Raw genomic sequence first — 23,801 nt, 5'->3', positions numbered from 1 at the left:
ATCTTTAGATACTTGATAGTTCTTTCAGCATCTGGATATGGCAAGATCAATGAATTAAGCAGTAATTTACCCATTCATTGCAGATGAAAATTGCATATGTGGTAAATTAATACCTCTCCTTTTGCCTCTCCAAAGCATATAGAACAGATTTTGGCCAAGTTTTGATAATGCTTACCAATGCCATATAGTGGTGGGGAAGTGGGGAAACTGTGTGGCAGACTTGAGGCAAAACTGGGGACTGGAGAGCACCTGGGCACCTTGGAAATCTGGATAGGGGCAAAGGCAGGTGCTTTGGACAGTGAGTGGACTAGTGACTGGGCATTGGGGACTCCATGGGGTTGGGTGCTCATCCCAGAGGAAGAGAGTAAAGGGACAAGAGAAACAACAACATTATCTAATTGACAAATCAGATAACAGCTCTCAAGTTTATGTCTAAGCTTTGCCATTAGTTAGTGTATCGAATATTTTAACAGCTTGTTTTCCACCCAGATTGGGAAAATAGTAGTGTAAAGGAGATTAACTATGACCAATCCTTAATTCCTATTGTTTGAGCTTCCATTTGTGTCCATAGTTGTATGCAGTGGATCCTGTGTGGCCCAGTCAAAATTATTAACTTCTTCTGTGTTCCCACAATAGGAACCTTTACCGGGCACTTAATTCATTCTTCTTTGTGTTAAAGTTAGTTGGTCACATGTCCAGATTCATATTTTTCAATAACAATTTGGTAAAACTTTGGACCAAATTTTACTGGGTAGTAAAATCAATTTAGTGGAGTGGCAGTAGGGTGCTGTGACAAGATTTTTTAAAAATTGGGACTAGAATAGACAAGAATAACAAGTAGAGTGTATTATAAATACTAAGGGCATTTTTATTAAACATTAATTTCACTGTATATATACGTGCGTGTGTGTGTATGTGTGTGTGCTGGGTCATAATGTAAAAATATATTTGCTATTGTGGATCAGGTCAAATGAGTTTGACATGGATATTTACTATCTTTCCTCCTTCACCGTTACCTTTACCTTTGTCTTTACCATAGAACTTATCAAAGAATCTTTGTTGGGGCATAACGTGAGTGGTTTGGTCATGATTTAGACTCATTCCCTGTTCCATTACCCCACAACGTGTGTTGAGTGCTTACAATTTATCAGGCACTAGTGTAAGCATTTTACATGGGTTAATTCATTTAATCCTCATAATAACCTATGGAAGATGCTTTTTTATCCCAATTTACTGATGAGGAAACTAAAGCACAAAAGTAGATTAAGTAGATTTAAATCACAGATTTAGTAAGTGGCCAGGACTTGAACCTAGGCAGTCCATGGTGTAATGGAAAGAACACAGCACTGTTCAAGGGCAGAGAGCTAAGCTAGAGGGCTAGTTGGCCTAGGGAATTTTGCTCAGTAAGGCTCTTTCTTTGGGCAGGGCTGCTAGACAGAAGACCTCACATAGGTATGACTGGGCCCTGAAACTAGGTAAAGCTGTAAGATAGACTGAATTCCTGTTTTTCTTTTTTTTTTCTTTTAAAGATTTATTTATTTATTATTGACTTATTTAAATTATTTTTGGCTGCGTTGGGTCTTAGTTGCGGCATGCAGGATCTTCACTGAGGCATGCGGATCTTTGTGGTACACAAGTTCTTCCTTGCGGCATGCGGGCTTTTCTCAAGTTGTGGCATGAGAGTTTTCTCTTCTCTAGTTGTGGCGCACAGGCTCCAGGGCGCATGGGCTCTGTAGTTTGCGGCATGCAGGTGCTCTAGTTGAAGCAGGTGAGCTCAGTAGCTGTGGTGCATGGGCTTAGTTGCCCCGTGGCATGTGGGATCTTAGTTCCCTGACCAGGGATCAAACCCATGTCCCCTGCATTGTAAGGCAGATTCTTTACCACTGGACCACCAGGGAATTCCCCTGCTTTTCAATTAATATTTTGATGCTGTGTGGACAAAGCTTGAGATAAGTGGCCAAATGCCTTGCCTTTCAAGAAAAATTCATATTTAGTCTGCCCCCATCAATTTACTTAAGTTAATCTTGGCAAATTTTCAGGGACAACTTAATTTTTAAAAAATTTACCACTTTAAAGTATACTACTCCATGGTTGTACAACCATCACTACCTTCTAATTTGAGAACATTTTCTTCTCCCCAAAAAAGAAACCTCAGTCCCATTGACAGTCACTTCGCATCGTCACCCTTTCCTCTCCCCCTAGGCTTTGACATACACTAACCTACTTTCTGTCTCTATGGATTTGCCTATTCTGGACATTTCATGTCAATAGAGTCATTCAATATGTGGCCTTTGAATCTGGCTTCTTTTACTTAGGATAATATTTTCAAGGTTAACCCACATTGTACATATATTAATGGCTGAATTTTATATATATAAATATATATAAATTATATGTATATCACATACCACATTTTGTTTATCCGTTCATCAGTTGATAGACATTTGGATTGTTTCTAACTTTTTTGGTGCTGTGAATAATGCTGCTCTATTCAGTTGTGTATACGTTTTTTGTGTAATGTTTTCAGTTCTCTTGGGTCTATACCTAGGAATTGCTGGGTCATATGGTAACCCTTTGTTTAACTTCAGAGGAACTACCAAATTGTTTTCCATGGCTACACCATTGTACATTCCCACCAGCGATGCCATTTTGCATTCCAGTTACTCCACATTCTCTCCAACACTTATTTTCTGGTTTTGTTTATTTGTTTGTTTAACTGTAGCCATCCTGGTGAGTGTGAGTTAGTATCTTACTGTGGTTTTCTTTTTCCTTTTTTTTTTATTTGGCTGCGCCACACAGCATGCAGGATCTTAGTTCCCCAAGCAGGGATTGAACCCGCGGCCACTGCATTGGAAGCATGGAGCTTTAACCACTGGACTGCCAGGGAAGTCCCTCATTGTGGTTTTCACTTGCATTACAATAATGACTAAAGAAATTGAGCATCTATTCATGTGCTTACCGGCATTTGTATATCTTCTTTGATAAATTAGAGTTTTTGATTATCCAAGTTGGAAGAGCTTGTTTTTTCCATCTTGTGCTTTATACCTTTGTATTCTGCCTTGCACTGAAATTATATGTAAATATTCTATGTTATTTCCTTTTATATTGAAGGGATCTTTTTTCCAATATTATTATGGCTATTCTGGGTCCCTTACATTTCTATATGAATTTTAGGATTGTCAATTTCTGCAGAAGAAAAAGACACTTGGAAATCGATAGTGATTGCATTGAATTGGTAGATCAATTTGAGGAGTATTGCCATCTTAACAATACTAGGTTTTCCAACACATGAAGTCAAAGTGTCTTTTCATTTTTTCCTTTAAGTTCTTTTAACAGAGTTTTATGTTTTCAGTGTACAGGTTTTGTACTTATTTTGTTATTTACTCTTGTTTTTTGATATTATTGGATTAAATCATTTTCTTAATTTTATTTTCTGATTTTTCATTTCTAGTGTATAAAAATACAACTGATTTATGTATATTGATCTTGTATCCTGCAGCCTTGCTAACCTTATTAGCTTGTGTGTGTGTGTGTGTGTGTGTGTGTGTGTGTGTGTGTATTCCTTAGAATGTTCTGTATATAGGATCATGTCATTTGCAAATAGAGGTAATCTTTTCCAGTTTCCCTTCCAATCTAGATGCTTTTTATTTTATTTTCATGTTTAGTGCTCTCCAGGCTAGAACCTCCAGTACAATGTTAAATAGAAGTGGTGAGAGTAGGCATCCTTGACTTGTTTCTGATCTTGGGGGAAAAGCTTTCAGTCTTTCACCAGTAACTATGATGTTAGCTATGGGTTTTTTGTAGATGCCCTTTGTCAGTTTGAAAAAGTTCCCTTCTGTTCCTAGTTTGTTGAATGTTTTTATCTTGAGAGAGTGTTGTATTTCGTTAAATGTTTTTTCTGCAGGTATTGAGATGATCATGTGTTTATTTTCCCTGGATTTTATAAATATGGTGTATTACATTGACTTTATATGTTGAACCAACCTTGTATTCCTGAGATAAACCTCCTCTCATAGTAATCCTTTTCATATGCTGCTTGATTCAGTATTTTGGTGGTATATGCTGCTGGTATTCTGTTGAGGATTTTTGCATTTATCATCAATCATAAGGAATATTGATCTCTAGTTGTGTGTGTGTGTGCACTTATATGATGTCTTTGACTGTTTTGTTATCAATATAATTCTGGCCTTAGGCTACTCACTTCATTTTTGAAGGGTAGTTTTTGCTGGATTTAGAATTTTTGATTGACAGGGTTTTTTTTTCTTCAGAATTTTTTGTTTTTTTGTTTTTTTTGGCTGCGTTGGGTCTTCATTGCTGCACACAGGCTTTCTCTAGTTGCAGCGAGCGGGGGCTACTCTTTGTTGCAGTGCGTGGGCTTCTCAGTGTGGTGGCTTCTCTTGTTGCGGAGCACAGGCTCTAGGCAGGCGGGCTTCAGTAGTTGTGGCTTACGGGCTTCAGTAGTTGCGGCACACAGGCACTTAAGCACAGGCTCAGTAGTTGTATCTCATGGGCTTAGCTGCCCCATGGCATGTGGGATCTTCCCGGACCAGGGCTTGAACCCGTGTCCCCTGCATTGGCAGGCAGATTCTTAACCACTGCGCACCAGGGAAGCCCCATCTTCAGAACTTTGAATATGTCATTCCATTTCCTTCATTCTGTTTCTAATGAGAATACAGCTGTTAATCTTACTGAACATTTCTTGAATGTGATAAGTCACTTCTCTCTTGCTGCTTTCAAAATTCTCTTTGTCTTTTGACAGTTTGGCTAATATATGTCAAGTTGTGGATCTCTTTGAGTTTATCCTAGTTGGAGTTTTTTGAGCTTCTAGATGTGGAGATAAATGTTTTTCATCAAATTGGAAGTTTTTGGCCATTATTTCCTCAAGTATTCTTTCTTCCCATTTCTGTTTCTCCCCTTCATCTGAGACTCCCGTTATGCGTATATTGGTACAGTTGATGGTATCTCCACAGGTTTTTGAGACTACGTTTATTTTCCTTTATTGTTTTTACTTTTGTTTCTCAAACTAGATAATCTTCATTGACATGTATCTTCAAGTTCATTGTTTCTTTCTTCTGTCTGCTCAAATCTGCTATTGAGCATCTCTCATGAAATATTCATTTCAATTATTGTACTTTTCAATTCCAGAATTTGTTTGATTTTTAAAAAATAATTTATATATCTCTTGATAATCTCTATTTGGGGAGATAACCACATACTTTCTTTTAGTTCATTAGACATTGTTTCTTGTAGCTCTTTGAACATATTTATTTATTTATTTAATTTATTTATTTTTGGCTGCGTTGGGTCTTCATTGCCACACATGGGCTTTCTCTAGTTGCAGCAAGCTGGGGCCTCTCTTGTTGAGGAGCATGGGCTCTAGGCACGTGGGCTTCAGTAGTTGTGGCTTATGGGCTCTAGAGCACAACCTCACTAGTTGTGGCGCACGGGCTTAGTTGCTCTGCGGCATGTGGGATCTTCCTGGACCAGGGCTCGAACCCGTATCCCCTGCATTGGCAGGCGGATTCTTAGCCACTGCGCCACCAGGGAAGCCCTGAACATATTTAAATTAGCTCATTTAAAGTCTTTGTCTAGTAACATCTGGGCCTCCTCAGGGCCAGTTTCTATTAAGTGCTTTTATTCTTCTATATAGCTGTACTTTCTTGGGTTTTTTGTGTGTTTGTTTGTTTTTGCATTGCTCATAATTTTTTGTTGAAAACTGGACATTTTAAATAATGTGGCAACTTTGGAAATCAGATACTCTCCCATCCCCAGGGTTTTTTTTTTTTTTTTCTGTTGGTTGTTGTTGTAGTAGTTGTTTGTTTAGTGACTTTTCTGAACTAATTATGTGAAGTCTGTATTGTTTGCTTTGTGTGGCCACTGATGTCTCTACTTGTTTAGCTTAGTGGTGAGCTAGTGATTGGAAGAGTGACCAACAAATCACCGGTCTTTGCTGAGGAGCTCTATGTGCATGTTGGGGTGCACCTTCAACACTTAGAAAGGTGTATGACAGCTCCTCACTTCACTTCCTGCTTGTCTTAACCTTCACTTCTTAACCTTCACTTCCTGCTTGTGCAGAGCCTCAAGGTCAGACAGAGATGAGAGCTTTGGGGCTTCTCAAGTCTTCCTTTTGCATGTGTACAGCCCTATGTGTGTGTATGGTCTCCTAGATTCCCAAGACTATGTTGAAGCTTTGCTTTTCTCTTTTTAAAATTAATTTTTATTGGAGCATAGTTGCTTTACAATGTTGTGTTAGGTTCTACTGTACAGCAAAATGAATCAGCTATACATATACATATATCCCCTCTTTTTTGGATTTCCTTCCCATTTAGGTCACCACAGAGCATTGAGTAGAGTTCCCTGTGCTATACAGTACGTTCTCATTAGTTATCTATTTTACACATAGTATCAATAGTGTGTGTATGTATGTCAATCCCAATCTCCCAATTCATCCCACTCCCCTTCCCCCTTGGTATCCATACCTTTGAATGTCTGTGTCTCTATTTCTGCTTTGCAGATAGGATCATCTATACCATTTTTCTAGATTCCACATATATGTGTTAATATATGGTATTTGTTTTTCTCTTTATGACTTACTTCACTCTGTACGACAGTCTCTGGGTTCATCCACGTCTCTACAAATGGCCTAATTTTGTTCCTTTTATGGCTGAGTAATATTCCATTGTATGTATGTACCACATCTTCTTTATCCATTCCTCTGTTGATGGACATTTAGGTTGCTTCCATGTCCTGGCTATTGTAAATAGTGCTGCAGTGAACATTGGGGTGCATGTATCTCTTTGAATTATGGTTTTCTCTGGGTATATGCTCAGTAGTGGGATTGCTGGGTCATAGGGTAGTTCTATTTTTATTTTCTTAAGGAACCTCCATACTGTTCTCCATAGTGGCTATATCAATTTACATTCCCACCAATGGTGCAAGAGGGTTCCCTTTTCTCCACACCCTCTTCTGTGTGGAAGCTTTTCAAAGCCCCTATGGGTGAATATTTCTCAGCTGGTTCTTTTAAGCTTTTTGGTTAGTCTGTTGTTGCTCCAAGTAGTAACTACTTCCTCAGGCAACTGTGAAGTTAGAACACTTGCTTGTAACTGTTTTCAACAAATGCCCCTTGGGAGAAGGTTGTTTTATACTAGGTGAGTTCTGAGTCAGGTCAAGTACAGACTGATTTATAAGTGGGGTCTTCCAGGGAACCATCAGAAAGGTCAAATAATGACAGTTCTTTGGGAATGAGGATTTGAAAGGGCTCCAGCTCCATTCTGCTCTACCCAGTGACTACTAGGCTGTAACAGGAATGTGGGCTATTATTTTTCAAGACTATTGCAGAGATGAGAATGGGGGATGGGAGTAAGGGAAGTTAAAATGTCACAAAGCTTCTTGTTCTTCCTGAGATACAACTATTTATTGACTGAAAAATAAATGCTTCCTGTGTTGCTGCAAGGCTTTGGTTAATTTCCAGAGCTCTGGAATAGTTTATTCTAATAATTTTGTCAGCTTTTTCATTGCTTTTATGGATGAACAAAATTTTGGAGGTCCCTAATCTGCCATTTTTGCCAAAAATACCCCATAACTTAATTTTAAAATAAAACTTTCCAGCCCTCATCTTCCTTGAAAGTTTTGAGCCACTTGGCTTTTGCCAGTCTTTCCTTCATTAAACACCCTCTTTTCTGCCTCTGTGGATACTCTTTTCCATTGTTCAGTGGACTCTCTTCCTCTGATTATCCTTTAGAATTTGATGTTTCTGAAAGTTCTGTCCTTGACTCTCTTATGTTTCCATTCCACACATCCTTCCTGGGTGATCTCACCTATACCTGTGATTTCAGTTGCCTCTTCTAGGACATAACTCTTAACTCCAAGTTTTAAATCTGGATTTCTTTTTATCTTTGGACTTATGGAACCACTGCCTCTTAGACATCTTCACTTCAGTGTCCTCTTTGACTTTGTCTCTTAGCATGGTCATAGGTGATCAGTTACCAAGTTTGATCACTCTACTTCCTGAATATCTGTAGAATCTATTTTCCCCATCCCTGATGCTGCTTTCCTAATTAGGACCACATTTCTGTCTTGCTTAAACTATTGTAATACTTTCTTGTCTCTGTGTCTCCAGTCTTGTTCTGCCTTTCATACATTTTCTATACTGTAGGTAGAACATGCTTTCTAAAAAGCGCATTTCTTTTTGTCACTCCTTCACTGGGGAGACAATAGCTAGCAATATAGACACCATCCCTGCTTTCAGGGAACTTTGGGTATAGGGAGGGACACAGACACGTACAATTCCGAGTATGCTAGAGCAAGTACAGTGCACAAAGGAGAGGCATACACTCAACTGAGACTCAAGACATCAAGAAAATTTCAAAGGAGATGATGTCTAAGCTGAGATCTGCAGGTAGAGCAGAAATCTTAACAATGAAGGGAAGAATGGGAAAGAGTATTCCGGGCTGAGAGTGCATGTAGGAAGGCCTAGAGAAAGCATAGAATTGCAGGAAATGAAAGAAGTTCTGTATGTTGGAAAACTTTACATTGAGGAAGTAGAATCAGTTAAGCCTGAAGAGGTAAACTGGGGCCGTATCACACTGAAACGATTTTTGTCGGGAAGAAACATGATGAGTTTTGCATATTAGAAAAAGCACCTTGGCTAGAGTATGGAGAATGCTTTGCATGAGAGGGTTGACTTGGAATCAGGGTGACCAGTTAGGAAGGTCTTGCAGTATTCCAGGCAAGAGGTAATATTGATGTAGACATTTGGAATGGAGAAAGTCGGATCGATTTGAGAAGTGTTTTCGAAATAGAATTGTTAAATGTGGAGACCAAGGGAGAGAGAGGAACTAAGGAAAATTGTATTATTCAGTTAATAAAGCTATCATTCCACTAGCTATTTAGAACATAGAGCTTTTTAAAAAAATTGAAATATAGTTGACTTACAATATTGTATTAGTTTCAGGTGTACAGCAAAGTGATTCTGATATGAATATATATATTCATATATATATTATGAATTATATTCATAATATATATATATTCAGATTCTTTTCCCTAATAGGTTAATACAAGATACTGAGTATAGTTCCCTGTGTTATACAGTAAATCCTTGTTTTTTATCAATTCTTTATATGGTAGTGTGTGTCTGTTAATCCCATATTCCTAATTTATTCCTCCCCACCCTCTTTCCCCTTCAGTAACCATAAGTTTGTTTTCTATGTCTTTGAGTCTGATTCTGTTTTGTAAATAAATTCATTTGTATTATTTTTTAGATTCCACATTTACATGGTATAATATTTGTCTTTCTCTGTCTGACTTCACTCAGTATGATATTCTCTAGGTCCATCCATGTTGCTGCAAATGGCAATATTTCATTCCTTTTATGGCTGAGTAATATTCCGTTATATATATACCACATCTTCTTTACTCATTCACCTGTCAACGGACGTTAGGTTACTTCCATGTCTTGGCTATTGTAACTAGTGCTGCTATGAATATTGGGGTATATATATCTTTTTGAATTAGAGTTTTCATCTTTTCTGGATATATGCCCAGGAGTGGGATAGCTGGATCATATAGTAGCTCTATTTTTAATTTTTTAAGGAACCTCCATACTGTTTTCCATAGTGGCTGCACCAAATTACATTCCCACCAGCAGTGTACAAGGGTTCCCTTTTCTCCACACCTTCTCCAGCATTTGTTATTTGTAGAGTTTTTGATGATGGCCATTTGGACCAGAGTGAGGTGATACCTTATTGTAGTTTTGATTTGCATTTCTTAATAATTAGCAATACTGAGCATCTTTTAATGTACCTTAGAACATACAGCTTTTATATATGTATGTAAGTATGTATGCACTTTAGTGACAAGAAAGTATGTGGTGTTTTGTAGATTTTCTTCTTAAAATTATCTACGTCTGGTATAAGTCTAAGACCTAAGCTCCCCTGAATAGACTTTACTGTTCACTTGGTAAAAGCTGTAGACCTAATGCCTGGTCAATTTATTTCTGTGAGCCTAGCCTTGTATTTCCTATCAGGATTCATGATTAAAATTATCTCAACATTTCAGGTCAACTTTTTTTTTTTTTTTATCATAAGGATAAAACTACGTAGTTGATACCATCAGCTTTCCCGTGCTACAGAAGAATGTTTCTACTTTGGAATTTTTAGTATAAAGCAATCAAAAACTTTTGCAATTTTCTGTTTGTAGTATAGTAGAACATCTGACTAGAGTAAAAGTCTTACTGATTTTAGGTTGAGTTTTATTTGGTCACTTTTTATCAAATGAATTTATATCTACATGACTAAGTTTTGCTATCTGATTAAAAAGCATACTTTGAAATGTAGCATTCTGTGAATTTGAAGGCCTGTTTTAAAGTTTGTCATTTCATCGCTAAGACCTGAAAAAAGAGTCATTGATCATTTTTGCAGAAGAGGTTTGGAAATTCATATATTTGGACATTCATATTCTTCTGCATGGACTTTGAAGAAATAATAATCCCATAACCACTATTCCCTGAACTATTCTAATATTTGTGAAATGGATGTGTGGTTGGATATGGTATTGTTAAACAAAAGTAGCCTTCAGTTTAATTTTAGTCAGGATTATCAATCTATTTTTATTTTAGGAAATAAATGAAAATTTAATATTAATATTATTTTTTAAATGTTATAGAGGACATTTAAAATCTTCATGATAAAAAAAGAGAGAAATGATCATTTCCTTTTAATTGAAGACAAAAAATCCCTTGGCTCCGAAAAAGAAATCCTCTCTATTCTCAGCTGCTTTTAAAAATCTTGAACCTGTCAGTGAAATTTTGTAATCTAGTAATAACATGCCTAAGGCTTATTGCCTTTTCTTGGGCAACAGTATCAGCAAATGATGTGCTCTATCGATTTTAATCACATTGTTTTTACAGTTCCATTGCAGTGTTTGGAAAACTCACCAAGTAAATAAATCTGTGGATACAGAAACCTCTTTTTTTCCTCGAAAACCTAACCAATTATATATTATTCCTTCTTGATCAGTTGCTAAGGTATAACACAGAGTAGTAATATTTTAAGAGGCTGTGGTCTTGGCTAGGCTAAAACGTTCTTGATATTCAGCACTACATATTTTAAAAATAAAATTCTTATTAATGTGATATTTGAGTGCCTGTAGCATTCAGAATTTAACAAGCTGTCTGTGGGCTAATCTAGCAAGCCATTCCCTCTACAACTCAATTGCATATATCTAGAGCAAGCTCCCATAAGGTTATATTCTAAGCTAGCTATGAGCTGATTTGATGGCAATTTGTATCTTGGAAACCATGTAGAACAATATTTGGAGCATTAGATTGAGAGATTATGGCTGATAAAATAATTTTCTGATGCTACCATCTATTGGGTTTTGGCAGAGTTTCATAATAATCATAAAAACCTCCACTTATTAAAAGCTTACAATGTATCAGGATTTTATATACATTATATCCTATCCTTATAACAATTCTGCCATGTAGGTGTATAGACACCATCTATATACTTTGCATATAAGGAAGGTGAGACCACATAGGTTAAGTCACTGATGAGGAATTTGAACCTTGGTCTAACGGTAAAGGTCAGGTTCTTTCTGACTACCAAGGGCAAACGAATTTCATTTAAAATATTCTGTACATGTAAAATGGAACCACTGTCTGAGAAGACTTCTGAGATTTAAATGCTCATAAATTGTTCAGAAATTTGGGGTCTTTAGACCCAAATGGTAGAACACTGCTGTTCTGTTTTTTGGGGACTGATGTAGCTTTGTTTGCAGTAGTGCTGAATTTGGAGTAGGGATGTGTAAGTGTGTGTATAAAATAAATAACTTAATATTTTTCTTTTTCTGTGGAAGTTATAGCGGGAAGGTTCCCTTGGTATTTTTTGTTATTCTGGAACTAATTAGAAATAAGCCATATATTTCCATCACATTGAAACACTGACTCTAGTTAATTTGTCACTAAATTCTAATTTGTTCATATGGCAGTAGATTTGGATTGATTGTACTGTCTAGGACTTATTCTGCATACTTCAGAACTTTACAGTTTGTATTTTCAGCATACGTTGAAGCCGTCTGTCCCTTCCATGCCTAAGCTGCAAATGCTTGCTGGAGGACTTAGTGTTGGCAGTTTGGTGGCTACTCTCTCTTCACTCCAAATCTGTGACTAATTAGTGTCAGGGTTGGAAGTCTCACCTAAAACTACTTGCAGCAGCCCTTTCTTCTTTTTTTTTTTTTTTTTTTTTTTTTTTTTTGCAGTACGCGGGCCTCCCCACCGCCGTGGCCTCTCCCGTTGTGGAGCACAGGCTCCGGACGCGCAGGCTCTGGACGCGCAGGCTCCGGACGCGCAGGCTCAGCGGCCATAGCCGCTCCGTGGCATGTGGGATCTTCCCGGACCGGGGCATGAACCCATGTCCCCTGCATCGGCAGGCGGACTCCCGACCACTGCGCCACCAGGGAAGCCCAGCAGCAGCCCTTTCTTTCTGGCAGCTCTCTCAGAACGAGAACCTCACGTTTCACCCTCCTTCATCTGTCTTTTGTGCCTAGTGGAGCCACTATTCTTCAGTTAAGACAATTTTTTTTTTGTCTAAATGTTTTTATTGGAAACAGATAGTTGCACCAAGCAAGAGCTTACTTTCCCCACTCCAAATTAAAACAGAACACAACAGGGGCAAACATCATTTGGCAGGACAGTTCCAATATGTGAACACCCTTCTTTCTACGCACTGTGGTTGGGGTAACTTTATTTGTAAGCAGTCATTCTTAGACAAAATATTAACCCCAAAGTACTAATGTCACTCGAAAGGAAGTGGCCTTAATTTCATGTGTGGGGCAGTATGTTCTGTAAATGCCAAAAGGTGGGAGAAGCACAAACACAACCCACTCTTTAAAAAAACTAAATAATTCAAAGTAAAATTTTTCCATCCCCCACTTTCTCCTATAATAAAAAGTAGTGCTGGGCTCTGACACCCAGATTTAGTTTTTATCCTGGCCATTTACAAAGTGTTCCCCCATATGACTTGCATCATTAGGGTTATGAATAATAGTTCACTCACTCTGAAGAAAGTATCAACTCCTTTCTCCTCTTCTTGCCTTCATGCTCATGTTCCTTGGGGCGGCTGCTATCTGAGGGTCTTTTAAAGCCACCGTGCTGTTTGGCTTCTTCCAAAAATTTGTCCAAACCAAAAGAATCTTCCTCAAACTGAACTGGTCCTTCTCGGCCTCTCTTGTTAACCCTGATACTTCCTGGAAGTGCTTCCTCCCTCTTCTTTTCTTAGCACAGACCTGGCTTTCTCTCTCCCATTGTTCTTGCCTTCAAATGGAAATCACCTTCTTCTATTCCTCTTGAACCATAGATTCTGGGCCCTTGCATGTGCTGGTGTCCCTGTCTAGAGAGCCTTTCCTTGACTTGTTCACCAAGTGAACTCCAATTCATTCTGTAAGACTTAGTTTAATAGATGCAGAAAAAGGACAAAATTCAACATTCATTTATGATAAAAATTCTCCAGAAAGTGGGTGTAAAGGGAATATACTTCAACATAATGAAGGCTATGTAGGATAAGTCCACAGCTAACATCATACTCAATGGTGAAAACCTGAAAGCATTTCCGGTAGGGTCAGGAACAAGGCAAGGATGTCTACTCTTGCTACTTTTATTCAATATATTATTGAAAGTCCTAGTCATAGCAATCAGACAAGAAAAAGAAATAAAAGGAATCCAAATTGGAAAGGAAGAAGTAAAGCTGCCACTGTTTGCAGATGTCATGTTGCTATACACAGAAAACCCTAAGGATGCCACCAAAAGAATTACTAGAGCTCATCAATGAATTTGGTAAAGTTGTAGGATCCAAAATTAATATATAGAAATCTGTTGCATTTCTATACACTAAGAACGAACTATCAGAAAGAGAAATTAGGGAAACAGTTCCATTTACCATCACATCAAAAATAATAAAATACCTAGGAATCAACCTATCTAAAAAGGTAAAAGAGCTGTTCTTGGAAAATTGTGAGACACTGATGAAAAATTGAAAACAACACAAATAGATGGAAAGAAATATTATGCTCATGGATTGGAAGAATTAATTTTGTCAAAATGACCATACTACCCAAGGCAATCTAGAGATCAAGTGCAATCCCTATCAAAATACCAATGACATTTTTCACAGAACTAAAACAAATAACTTAAAAATTTATATGGAAACAAAAAAGACCCCAAGTAGCCAAAATAATCTTGAGAAAGAATAGAGGTGGAGGTATCATGCTCCCTGACTTCAGACTGTCCTACAAAGCTATAGTCATCAAAACAGTATGATACTGGCACAAAAACAAACACATAGATCAATAGAACAGAATAAACAGCCCAGAAATAAACCCACATGCTATGGTCAATTAATCTGTGACAAAGGAGGCAAGAATATACAATAGAGAAAAGACAGTCTCTTCAATAAGTTGTGCTGGGATAACAGGACAGCTACATGGAAAATAATGAAATGAGAACATTTTCTCACACCATATACAAAAATAAATTCAAAATGGATTAAAAACCTAAACGTTAAGACTGGAAACCATAAAACTCCTAGAAGAAAACATAGGCAGAACACTCTGACATAAATTGTAGCAACATTTTTTTTAATCTGTTTGCTAAGACAAAGAAAACAAAAGCAAAAATAAACAAATGGGACCTAATTAAATTTAAAAGCTTTTGCACAGCAAAGGAAACCATTGACAAAACGAAAAGACAGTCTACTGAATGGGAGAAAATATTTGTAAATGATATGACCAATAATGGGTTAATATCCAAAATATACAAACATCTCATACAACTCAATATCTAAAAAACACGGCTTCACTGGTGGTGCAGTGGTTAGGAATCCTGCCAATGCAGGGGACACGGGTTTGAGCCCTGGCCTGGGAAGATCCCACATGCCACGGAGCAACTGGACCTGTGTGCCACAACTACTGAGCCTGCACTCTAGAGCCCACGAGCCACAGCTACTGAACCTGTGTGCCACAACTACTGAAGCCCACGTGCCTAGAGCCTGTGCTCCATAACAAGAGAAGCCACCACAATGAGAAGCCCGAGCACCACAACGAAGAGTAGCCCCTGCTTGTCGCAACTAGAGAAAGCCCACGCGCAGCAGTGAAGACCCAACACAGCCAAAAATAAATAAATAAAATAAATAAATTTTTTAAAAAAGAAAGAATCTGATTAAAAGATGGGCAGAAGGCCTGAATAGACAGTTATCTAAAGAAGACATACAGATGACCAACAGACACATGAAAAGATGCTCAGCATCACTAATCATCAGAGAAATGCAAATCAAAACCACAATTAGGTATCACCTTACACCTGTCCGAATGGCTGTCATCAAAAAAGCCACAAATAATAAATGCTGATGAGGTTTTGGAGAAAAGCAAATCCTTGTACATTGTTGGTGGGAATGTAAATTGGTGCAGCCACTATGAAAAACAGTATGGAAGTTCCTCAAAAAACTAAAACTAGAGCTACCATATGATCCAGTAATTCCACTCTTGGGTATATATCCAACGAAAACGAAAATACTAATTTGAAAAGATATATGTACCCCAATGTTTGTAGCAGCATTATTTATAATAGCCAAAAGTATGGAGGCAAACTAAGTGTCCATCAACAGATGAATGGATAAAGAAGATGTGACACATATATACAATGGAATACTACTCAGCCATAAAAAAATGAAAATTTTGCCATTTGCAACAACATGGATGGACCTGGAGGGTATTATGCTTAGTGAAAAAAGTCAGACAGAGAAAGACAAATACAGTATTTTATCACTTATATGTGGAATCTAAAAAATAAAACGAATGAATATAACAAAACAAAGAGACTCACAGATATAGAAGAAAGAGGGGAGGGACAAGATATAGTTAGGGTATTAAGAGGTTCAAACTACTATGTATAAAATAAATAAGCTGCAAGGATATATTGCAGTGCACAGGGAATATAGGCAATATTTTATCTTAAGTGTAAATGGAGTGTAATCTATAAAAATTTTTGAATCATTATGCACCTGAAACTAATATAATAATTATAAAAACTAATTACAGTAATTGTAAATCAACTATACCTCAATAAAAAAAGAACGAAAAAAAAGACTTAGTTTGAATATCACTTATCCCATTAAACTTGTGACCGTTCCCTCAGCAAGTGAGTAATAATGATTTTTTTTTTTTTTTTTTTTTGCGGTATGCGGGCCTCTCACCACCGTGGCCTCTCCCGTTGCGGAGCACAGGCTCTGGACGCGCAGGCTCAGCGGCCATGGCTCACGGGCCCAGCTGCTCCGTGGCATGTGGGATCTTCCCAGACCGGGGCACGAACCCATGTCCCCTGCATCGGCAGGCGGACTCTCAACCACTGTGCCACCAGGGAAGCCCAATAATGATTTTTAAAGCAATAATATGTACCAGGCAAAGTTCTAGGCACTTTACAAATGTTTTGTAGTTAGTCCTCACAATTATCATTTAAGATAGTTACTACTATTAAGTCCTCTTTACATATCCCGATTTGTACAGAGCTAGTTAGTAGAGGTGGGATTTGAATCCTGATCTCGTATCATTCTAAAATTTTGTTTCCCACCTGATTATATTGCTTCCCTGGTTACTTCCTCTTTTATATCACTTTTGTACTTTGTATATACTGATCATTATCTTTATCATAATCATTATTAGTAAGGCCTATGTCTTGATAATCTGTTTATTCCCAGCACCCAATACAATCCTTGGTACATAACAGGTATTTAGAAAATGTTTGCTGGATACATACATACACGGTTAGATGGCTGGATTCTCAGTTGGTCTGTTCTACTTCGACCTTTTGTGCTCTTTGCTTAACTCATTACTGCCCTCTGGACACTCTTCTTGGCCAGTCGTACAGAACTCTTGCCAGTAGGTGCCTTTTAGGTCTTATTTCCCCTGTGTTTCCTTACTTGAGGTGGTTTGACTAGGGAGCCTGAGAAAGTTAACATATATATCACGTGAATTTTTTTGGTCTTGGCTATGACATGCATGTTTTACATGAAAGAAACACGAACCAGTTATTGCTAGTTACATCATCTGCCAAAAATAGTGACCTTTTGTTGAATATGAGAATCTGAGTAATAATAAGGTTTATGACCAAGGCCTGTAGTTGTTGGAGACTGGTCTTAGCAGAAACCCTTAGAGTTTGACAATATGGTTTATCACTGAAATAAATATTTTTGTCTATGCATCCTTTGAGATTCCTGAAAACCAAAAGTCTGGAATAGAACATAAGTTTGGGAGTGTAGTTATAACATCTTGTCTGATAGGGAAACTTTCAGAAGTAGGTGGAAATTTAGAGTACAGGATTGGGGTCAGGCTTGGTATGGGGGTTTTGGTGTTTTGCTCTAGAATGAGAGCTTCAAGATAGAGTGAGGGTTGGGTTGTAGTGCAGTTTTTTGGCCAGGAGACTTCCTCAAGGATATTATTTGTTTACATGATAAGCCACTGGTTCGCTTACTCTAGGCAGTTATATTGCATATTATGTTTGTAGGTTCTAAAATACTGTTTCTATCAATCAGTGAATGATTTTCAATCAGTAATCCTTATTTAATAATGGAGGCCTTTACTGGATACAAGACGACAAGGTGAATAGAACATAGTTCCTGCCCTGGAGGGGCTCACAGTTAAGAGAAGTATTTTTTCTTGTTGTTTTCTGTTTCCTTAAATTAATATTACTTATACAGAAACTTGAAAACGGGAATCATGGAATCTGTTGTTGGTGTTTTGTTGCCGACTCTTTGGAGTTGTCAAGTTTTCAGACATCTGGCCACAAGACGAAGGTTGCCTGGATACCTCTAAATTGTGTTCCCAGTGTTTGCAATGACCTTGAGGGTCAGAATGCCTTTTCTCATATGGTATGAAACATCTGGGTTGGAGCATTATATCACACTTTGCTTAGCTAACTAACTAGTTTCATGGAAAGTTGCTGGCTTTGGACAGTTCCTCTCTTTCAATACTCCTGGGAATATTTGACATACAGGAAAGATCTCTGGCCACACGATTTTACATTAATAGATCTTATTAATCCAAAATTATTAATTGGTGCTTGATAAATGAAGCTAGCGTTAACTTTCAGATTTGCCATCAAATTCTTAAACTTATTGATCTGTTGCTAATTGGATTAAGATTACTTTTGTGTGTGTGAGAACATTTAAATTCTAGTCTCTTAGAAAATTTCAATTATGTAATAAATACAGTGTTAACAGTAGTCACCATGTTATATATTAGATCCTTGGACCTTTTTTATCTTATAACTGAAAGTTTGTATCTAATACGTGAGATGGTGAATGTGTTAATTAATTTGATGAGGGGGAATCCTTTCATAGTGTACACGTTTATCAAATTATCATGTTGTGTATTTTAAGTATCTTAAAATTTTATTTATCAATTATTCCTCAGTAAAGTGGGAAAAGAGGAGTATTTTCTTTTAAGCATCCTGGATGGAGCACTGCTGAGTGTTCATGCCACAGTCCTCTGAGTGGTTCTTCTTCACTCCTAGAGTTTCTTGGCAATGTTGTGTTTTTTGGCTGCCTTAGCTACGTGTGGGCCTATTTACTCACTCTTCACCTATTATCCTCTGATTTCATGAGTGGGAAGATAGACTTACTTCTGTTTTCTTACAGTGTCTTTTCTTTTACACTTTGTTTAGCTTTCTCCTTTCTAGCCAAGCACTACTCCTCCAGCCTGGCACCTCATCCCCTTCCTCCTCCTCACTGTCACCCTGCCCCCGTGGTAAATCGTGGCTGCGCTGCTCTGTTAAAGGTGAAATTCAGATTGGTCGAGGTGAGTTTGGGGGCTGTAACCAGTTTGGCCTGCTCTGCGGTAGGAAAGCGGGATCCCCATTATAAAATTGAAACCTCCACAGTGGAGGTGAGGTCAACTACCACTTCGGTTCCTTTAAATGTCTGCTCCATCCACCTCAGTTGATCATTAGAAGGAGTGATTTATCTTTGTAGACTTTTAGGACTAGGAACCTCAAGACATCCTAGTCTATGCTTAAATATCATCTATGGTTTCTTGCTAGCTGACCTTCCAACCTCTACTTGGACACTTGTAGTGGTGGAGATAGTCTTTCCTTTTATCTTTGACAGTTCTAAATGTTAGGAAGCCCTTTGTATCAGCTTGAAATTCGCATGCAGGCTCTTTGAATCATGCAGAACTCTAATTCCTGTGCCTAATCCTCTTCACATCTATGAAGGGAGCCCTGACATTCCCTTTGAGTTTTTCCTCCTCCACATGACCCCCTCCTTTCTTTGATAACTCTTCTGTACACCTGCCTATTTTTCTGCCTAAGTGATTTGTGATTCTGGCTCTTCCCCACAAAATGAACACTCAGAAATTTTCATTGAGTGTCTATTATGTGCAAGGATAATTCTGTGCTGGCATAAATGTCCCTGACTTCAGGTTGCTTATAATGTATCAATACATGGGGAAAAGACACTGGATAATAACAGGAAAGAATCAGGGAGAATGTCTCTTCAGCCTCTTTAAGCCAAACTTTCTTGGTAAAATCTCTGTTCTTACCTTAAACTGTCAGCATGGGGACCACATTTAAGATTGTCCCTTCAGATTAGAGCTTAATCAGTGAGGAATATTATGCAAATTAAAATTTAAAAACTGATAGCACGCATTAGCTGTTAAACATTTTTTTAAATGTCTGAAATAATGTAAAATTTAAACATACTGTAGATCCTTTCATAAGACAACACAGACAAGTTTCCCTAATCATGACCTTAATGGAAATAGTAAACAAGTGCTGGTCTCATTTAAAATTAACAACACTATGATCTAGAAAGCTCATTTGGCCCCTCTTTAGGTTCTGTAAGCATGTTATGAAAACAAGTAGTTGAAAAGTGAATATACAGTCATTCTGCTTGGTCTGCATTGTCAGACAATCCATAAGGTTTTTTTCTTCACTTGAATAGAACACATTTTTACTGAATTGACTGACTGTTAGGTTCCTTGTAGACACAGTCTTAGCAAAGAAAACTAAAAAATTGCTTTTGGGGAAGAAAATTGTACCTAGTTATATCTCATAAAACCATTCTTGTGTTCATTTTCTTGAGGAAATTACTGTAAGTGTATCTTAGAGGGCCAGTGCATAAGAGACCTTTTTATGCTTAAATAAAAGCTCAGAGAGTTTCCGTATCAGAGTTGTTCCATTGACTTGTCTTACTCCTGAAAATAAAATGAAAACCTTAGCCAAAGGAGAGCTCACATGTTAGTTAAACATTGACATGATTTGACCTTATTTTATTTATTTGCATTGTGTTTAATACCTATGCATGTCCAGTCTTTGGAGGCACAAAGAAACACTATTATGTTAGAAGTTTCTTTGGTTTTCTGATACTTTTTTTTATATCAAAAGTCCTATTTAAATGTAATTCCATGATTCTATAGAAGAAGAGCTATTCATCTTTGTGTTTACATAAAGATATGCTAGGTTTGCAATACCTGATTCATTTTATGCCCCTAAAATATGAATGACATCATTTGGCCTGCTAGACAGTAGATTTATTTTAGTAACAAATCTTTCAGATAAATTCATAAATGAAAAAGAAAGAAATGTGAGTAAACGTTTGTTCTGTTTTGGTTTTTAAGCTAAAATAATTGGAATTCAGCCAGCCAAAAAGAAATTAAATTCAAAATCCAATCCTTGTCAAGAAATTTTGCATGCAGCTATTCAACCTATTGTTTTAGAACTGCTGGGGTAAGAGAGTAGAACATTATGTTGGCAAATGTAATAGTCGGTAAGTTGGAGAGTAGAAATGTAGCTTGTCAGTGAGTACCAGGAACTCCTATGCTTTCTGAATATAGCTACCAAATACTTCTAGGGCAATGGATATGTCAGAAACTGAAGCAAGAAAGTACTTGTCAGAGGGCGGAGTCAAGATGGCATATTAGGAGGATGCGGAATTCGTGTCTCCTCACAACTAGGGCACCTACCAGGCACCGCTGGGGTACCACGGACACCTAAGGGGACAGGAGGAAACCCCAGTGACCGGGTAGGATGTGGGGTGTGGGGGGAGTGAAGGGGGAGGAGAAGTGGGGGCAGGACGGGACTGGCGCCCCTGAGGGGCGGCTGGGGGAGGGGAAGGGATCCCACGCCCGAAGGGGGAAATTGGGTAACCACTGGGAGGGCAGAGGATCAAAAGGGAACGTGGCCAGGTTTCCCCTGACCACCTAGGCCCCGTTCAGCCACGCAGGTCCTGAGAGTGTGGGAGGGAGTGAAGGGGGAGCAAAAGTAAAGGGCAGACGTCTGGGACAGCACCCCTGAGGGGCGGCTGGGGGAGGGGAGGAGTTCCTATGGCCAGTGGGACCCACCCACGGTTAGGGGCCCAGTGGAGTAGGGGGAGACCCAGGGGGAGACGGTGCGGGAGGGGCACAGAGGAACGGAAGGGAACGGGCCAGTGCTTTCCCTGTCCACTTAGGCACCGGGGAGCCTGTTGGGCTCCCGGGCCTAATCCTCTGCCCTCGGAGCCTCCCTCCTGCCGTGCAGAGCCCAAGCCCCGCCCCTATGCCCCCCACTCAGGGCCCTACCTCCAAACTCCGGAACTCCACACACCAGAGGCCCTCCTTTCCACATGCTGCCTCACCCCTTCCTCGCAGGTCCAAGGCAGAGGCCTGGCTCCGTGCTTCAATGTTGCCCTGCCTAGGCCCCACCCCCAAGGCCTTTTTCTGCTGCGTGGGTCCTAAGCCTAGGCCCCGCCCCAAGCTCAAATGTCAACCCCAGACCGGCCTAGGTCCCACCCCACCCTAAACCCTGCCCCTGCCTAACTTCCACCCCCCGGGCTAAACTCCACCCCCATAGCCAACACTTTTTTTTTTTTTTCTATTTTCTTCTTAGATTGGGGTTCTGTTTTATCTTGATTCATTGTTGTTGATTCATTTATATTTTTATTTTTCCTAATAAATTTTTATTTTTATAATTTTATTTTATTCATTATACTTTGTTATTGTTCTCTACTTTTGGCTTGTTCCCCTACTCCCCACCTTTTTCTTTTTTCTGTTGTGGTTTTATTTTACCTTGTTGCACTTGTTTCAATTATCCTTTGTTTTTCCTAATATATTCTATATCTTTCAAATTTTATTTTGTTTTTTATTCTTTGATATCGTACTGCTCCTTTTTTTCTTTTCTTTTTTTTTAATTCTTTTTTTGCCGTGCCACGCAGCTTGCGGGGTCTTGGTTCCCAGGCCGGAGGTTGGACCCAAGCTCCTATGGTGGGGGCTCTGAGTCCAAACTGCTGGACTAACAGAGAACCTCAGACCCCAGGGAATATTAATTGGAGTGAGGCCTCCCAGAGGTCCCAACCTCAGCACCAAGACCCGGCTCTATCCAACTTCCTGCAAACTCCAGTGCTGGATGGCTCAGGCCAAAAAACCAGTAAGGCAGGGATACAGGCCCACCCATCAAAAAAAAAAAAAAATGAAAATGAAAAAAAATATGTTACAGATGAAGGAGCAAGGTAATGCCTACAAGACCAAATAAATGAAGATGAAATAGGCAACCTACCTGAAAAAGAATTCAGAATAATGACAGTAAAGATAATCCAAAATCTCGGAAACAGAATGGAGAAAATAAAAGAAACATTTAACAAGGATCTAGAAGAACTGAAGAGCAACAGACAGTGATGAACAAAACAACAACTGAAATTTAAAATATTCTACAAGGAATCAGTAGCAGAAAAACTGAGGCAGAAGAATGGGTAAGTGAGCTGGAAGATAAAATGGTGGAAATAACTGCCAGGGAGCAGAATAAAGGCAAAAGAATGGAAAGAATTGAGGACAGTCTCAGAGACCTCTGAGATGACATTAAACACACCATAATTCTAATTATAGGGGTCCCAGGAGAAGTAGAGAAAAAGAAAGAGTCTGAGAAAATATTTGAAGAGATTATAGTCGTAAACTTCCTTAACATGGGAAAGGAAATACTCAGTGAAGTCCAGGAAGTGCAGAGAGTCCCATACAGGATAAACCCAAAGAGAAACATGCCGAGACACATATAATCGAACTATCAAAAATTAACAGAAAAAATATTAAAAGCAGCAAGGGAAAAGCAACAAATAACATACAAGGAGAAACAAACCCAAAACAATTCAGAAAATGGTAATAGCAACATACATATCGATAATTACCTTAAATGTAAATGGATTAAATGCTCCAACCAAAAGACATAGATTGGCTGAATGGATACAAAAACAAGACCCATATATATGCTGTCTACAAGAGACCCACTTCAGACCTAGCGACACATACAGACTGAAAGTGGGGGGATGGAAAAAGATATTCCAAGCAAATGGAAATCAAAAGAAAGCTGGATTAGCAATACTCATATCAGATAAAATAGACTTTAAAGTAAAGAATGTTACAAGAGACAAGGAAGAACACTACATAATGATCAAGGGATCAATCCAAGAAGAAGATATAACAACTGTAAATATTTATCCACCCAACATAGGAGCACCTCAATATATAAGGCAAATGTTAACAGCCATAAAAGGGGAAATTGACAGCAACACAATCATAGTAGGGGAGTTTAACACCCCACTTTCAGATATAGACAGATCATCCAAAATGAAAATAAATAAGGAAACACGCTTTAAATGACACGTTAAACAAGATGGACTTAATTGATATTTATAGGACATTCCATCCAAAAACAGCAGAATACACTTTCTTCTCAAGTGCTCATGGAACATTCTCCAGGGTAGATAATATCTTGGGTCACAAATCAAGCC

The 23,801-nt window shown here is 38.5% G+C and overlaps 2 protein-coding genes across 3 annotated transcripts in view; both read left to right on the top strand.

The window, feature by feature from the left end:
• Positions 1–19,600, top strand: part of TRIM66 (tripartite motif containing 66) — a 151,819-nt gene extending 132,219 nt beyond the window's left edge. Inside the window, exon 23 of the mRNA XM_055091389.1 lies at positions 18,713–19,600. The gene's annotated coding sequence lies outside the window, so the exon portion shown is untranslated. The remainder of the gene's footprint in view (positions 1–18,712) is intronic.
• STK33 (serine/threonine kinase 33) overlaps positions 1–23,801 on the top strand; it is a 176,872-nt gene that overhangs the window by 64,086 nt on the left and 88,985 nt on the right. The gene's annotated exons all lie outside the window — the stretch shown is intronic.

This window comes from Physeter macrocephalus, chromosome 16, assembly GCF_002837175.3.
Source record: "Physeter macrocephalus isolate SW-GA chromosome 16, ASM283717v5, whole genome shotgun sequence".
Classification (NCBI taxonomy): domain Eukaryota; kingdom Metazoa; phylum Chordata; class Mammalia; order Artiodactyla; family Physeteridae; genus Physeter; species Physeter macrocephalus.
The sequence above is the reverse complement of the archived record's forward strand: the minus strand, read 5'-3'. Positions and strand labels throughout refer to the sequence as shown.